This window comes from Brassica napus, unplaced genomic scaffold (assembly GCF_020379485.1).
Source record: "Brassica napus cultivar Da-Ae unplaced genomic scaffold, Da-Ae ScsIHWf_378;HRSCAF=597, whole genome shotgun sequence".
NCBI classification, from domain to species: Eukaryota; Viridiplantae; Streptophyta; class Magnoliopsida; order Brassicales; family Brassicaceae; genus Brassica; species Brassica napus.
Window position 1 is genome coordinate 32760 of NW_026016458.1, and position 4741 is coordinate 37500.

A 4741-nucleotide genomic window follows, 5' to 3' on the forward strand; every position below is an offset into this window, starting at 1 on the left:
TCTCTTGACAAGGTTTCGACCTCGAAACTATGTAACCTGCACCAAGATAGAGCAAGTCAGCTTTCATTCTCTTTTGAGATTCTAGAGCCTTACCTTGGGATTGTTTTGGTTTGGGAATGGATTGTGTATCAGGTGGTTCTCCTTTGAGAAAATAGGAATGAATCACGCCTCTGCGCTGGACATGGTCATTTCTTATCTTCTGGAGTGGATGGTCCTTCAAATTTTTGGTGGCCACGTTTCTGATCATCTTTGGAGTTGATTCTCTTAGCATCAAAAGTATATCTGGTGGGATTCCTTTAAAGCTTTCTTCTTTGTAACCTGAAAAATCCTCAACATTCTGGACAAAAAGCAAGTGCATTATATCTGTCATGGAAATATTAAGAACATGCTGATCTAAAATGAATCTTACCATAGGCTTTGGAACTTGAACAATGGATTGTTCAGATTTCGGTTTCCACTTGTGAATGGGTTCATGGCTGAGCTTATGGTCTGGTTCTTTCTCTGGAACTTCAATAATATTATAGCTTTCATTTGTTCTTCCTGTACCAAGAACACACACGTCAGTACTAGTATCCAAAGGTGGTGTTAGACACTTACCTTGGTGGGATACTTTTATGACCGGTTTTGCTTCTTTAAGCAACATGGACTGCATTGTGTCTTGAACAATCTTCTTGACCATCACAAGAGTCACTCCTGGTGGTTCTTCTTCTTTAAATTCTTGCTCCTTAAGTCCTGTTACAACACCCTTTGACAAAGACAAGTGCATTATACAAGAATTTGGAACCAATATATCAGATTGAATAAAACTATCACTTTTCATAGATAATTCTGTTTTCTCTTTTAGTGATGTTTCTATCAATGCTTTCTTAGTAGGACAAACTATAGCATAGTGTCCTTTCTTATGACATCTATAACATGTCTGATATTTCAAATCCTCAGAGTTAGAAGACTTACCTTGGCTTGATGCCTCTTCTTTCTTTGGGTTTGAAATCTCATCATTCCTTGGACTTAAATCATGAACAACTTTTAAATCCAAAAAGGACTTTGAGATCGTGTCTTTCTTGACTTCAGGACCTGTCTTATCATCCTTGGACAAAGACAAGTGACTCATACCAGTGGGAGATGATTTACAAACAAATTTATCAAGTATAGGACTTACCTTGGCCTTTTCTTGAAAAATCAGTTTGTCTGGTTTTTCTTTGTGTCTGGCCAATGTGTCTTGGCTGACAAACTTCTTCTCCTCCATGGTCTTTGGGACCTCAATAGGTTGTTTTTGATCATAGAAAACCGTGGGCTTCTGGTTTGGCCGAATCTGGTCTTGATGGATCAAGCTTCTATGACCTTGTTTTGGTACATCTTTTCTTGCTTCTTTGGAACCATGAGTTGGATACCTCCTTGGATATAGTTCCTGGATTTCAGAACTTGTAATCTTTGGTGCAAACTCATATCTCATGACTTCCTTAAGAGCTCTCCATGTTTTGATAGTTGGCTCCTTGTAAAACCATCTATCACCTTCTTCTTGTACCCACCATTCAAAGGCATCATCTCTAAGTTGTTCAATGGCATAAGCAAGCCTCTCTTCCTTCAAGATGTTGTTGAAGTGAAACCATTCATCAAGGTTCCTCTCCCATATTAGATAACCTCTTTTTCCTGAAAATGTAAAGAGTTTATTTTTATCAGCAAAAGAGTTATAATTAAATTGAGAATTAACAACATGATGTTTGTGGGTTTGAGAAGTTGGGGTTTGATTGATCCTTGAAGGATCTGGTGGCTTGGGCTCGACATAGACAGCCTCTGGAGCATCTCCAAATCTCCTTTCTCCTGGTTGTGGACGTTGGCCTTGTGCCTTCTTTCTTTTCCTCAGCTGTGCAATCAGATCAACCTCTTGCAAAGCTGTCAAATGTTGGTTCTCTTTGGCCATCTGACAGTGGCCGTGTGTTTCTCCTACCATGGCTTCCTGAAAACACTCTCAAAGATCAAGTGAAAGATATGGGAAGGTCTGGTCGAACCAAAATAAATCAAGTGCACAATGCAATTTAAACTAAACCGAGAAAATATGCAATTATGAACCGAAATGAAATAAAGTATGCAAAAATTATTTTTCTTTTGGTTTTCTCAATGCAAACACGAAATGAATCAATATGATATGATAATAAACACAAATGAAAAGAAAATATGGAAAGCAAACTAATGCTGATATTTTTTTTTTTTTTAATTTTCTTTGATGCAAACAATTAAATCACTTATGCAAAAGATATAAACTAAGCTTGAAAATATTATATTTTTCTTTTCTGATGCAATCACGAAATGGACCAACTAATATGATATGAAACAATAACTAGGATGATTTCTTTTGGCTTTTAAATTTATGGATGCAAATGAAAAGGAATCAAATTCAAAACAGAACTTTTTATGGGATTTTTTTTTACGGAAACTAATGAATGCAAACACTTTTCTTTTGGGATTTTCGATTTTAAATGAATCAAACAAAACTTTTCTTTTCTTTTTCGTGGCACTTAGCAGAATGAACAGCAAGAACACAAAACAAATGCTGAAACAAAACTTGAAACAAAGAAACAGTTTTTATGGATTTTCGGTTTATGATGAAAAACAAATGCAAACAAATATGAATGATGCAAGGATAGAGTGACCTGATTCAGGAGCTTGAGCTCTGATACCAAAATGTTGTAGGCACAGGGGGGGGGGTAACCCACGAATTGGTTAGAATGGTGGAACCAAGGTTTAAACCTGAAAACAAAGAGAACCGATTTTTATGAGTTTAGAGTTTTTATGATGCAAACAGAAACAAATATGAAAACAAATGAGATGATGATGATAATGATAATAAAACAAGATAAATAAACAAAGGATAGAATGGAATCAAGCTGCTGGATGTGTATCACTCTCAGCTTGATTAAAGGATGAACTGAAGTGGATTTGCGGAGGAAGGTTTGATTGAATCTCTCAATCTGATGGAATGATGGATCGAAGTGATTGACTCTCTCAATCTGTGTACTGAGCTTGTTTGATTTGCACAAACAAACTAGACTCACGAAATCAATAAGACAACAAAGAATCTCTCTTTGAATCCTAAAGACCGATATTTTATACAAAGAACAACTTTGATAAAACTGAATAAACTTTTTATTAACTTGGTGATTAAGGGTGCTCTTTACAATGGACGTCTAGGAGCTTATATAAGGCTCAGAGACAAAGGTCCCAACGTTCTAAAACAAATAGAAAAGGAAACAAATCAAGCAAAGTAACAAAATCGGAAACTAGCCGTTGGAGCCTTTTATGGGATTTTGGCTCCAAGTGAGAAACTTGATTCTTCTTGAACCTGGACGGTTTTAATGGATAAGAGAGCTTCCTTGGGACCTTCCTGGGTGCTTGATAGGTTCTGATCTCGTGCCTGATCTGAAAAGAAAAGAGCTGTTGGACATTAATGTCGGTTTGCTCCAAATAAGGCAGGTTTGAGTAAATGGGGATCCTCCTGATCCAATGGTTGCTGGTGCATGGTATGAACTTGCAGAACTCCTCCTGGACTCCTAGAGTATCTCCTGATTGGTTGAAATGATATCCTGGTCGCCAATGTCTGGTTTGAAGCTGATTGAACCGGTTAGCTTCCAATTGAGGCAAGTGTAGAACTGGTTTGACCGGTTTTGGAGATTGGATCATAACTTCATAATTCCGTGGCCATTTCTCATGATCTTGGGCTTTCTGGAAAGATGATAAACTACTCTTGACTCCTATGATGGGCTTTGCTTCAGGCCGCTCCTTCCTTGGGCTAGAATCACCTTCTAAAATCGGGTACTCGCAGATGGACAGGCTGGAAAACCTCTGACTTGTAAAATTCATAACTTCTTTCTCCGCGAATATTTTGGCTCGATTCCAATTGGGCTGGACTCCTTCTTGAGTGTAGAATCCAATAAAATTGGTTTCATGTTGAAATTAATTCTGGTTGTGGAGATATACGCCTTGGACTGAACTTCGGTCGCTGGTACCTCCTAGATGGCCGGTTTGGACGGTTTGGTGAGACTCTGGTTGAACCATGGATTTCGTGACCACAACAAGTACACGGATCAGTACACGGACAGTCCACGGGAAGGGCCAGCATGCTGATATGTGTGGTCAGCATGCTGATATGAGTTCAGTACACGGATCAGTACACAGATCAGTACACGAATCAGTCCACGGGAAGAGCCAGCATGCTGATATGTGTGGTCAGCATGCTGATATGAGTTCAGTACACGGATCAGTACACGGATCAGTACACGGACAGTCCACGGGAAGGGCCAGCATGCTGATATGTGTGGTCAGCATGCTGACATGAGTTCAGTACACGGATCAGTACACGGATCAGTCCACGGGAAGGGCCAGCATGCTGATATGTGTACTGACATGGTGCATCAGTTGTCCAAAATCAGTACACGGACAGTCCACGGGAAGGGCCAGCATGCTGATATGTGTGGTCAGCATGCTGATATGAGTTCAGTACACGGATCAGTCCACGGACAGTCTGTGTGTGCTAACGGACAGGCACGGACGTCCTGCGTGTGCTGACGGACGTCCTGTGTGTACTGAACAGACAGCCCACGTGGGCCAAAATCACCCGAACAGTCCACAGGAAGGGCCAGCATGCTGATATGTGTACTGACGGACGACCACGGACATCCTGTGTGTGCTGACGGACGTCCTGTGTGTACTGACGGACGTCCTGTGTGTGCTGACGGACGTCCTG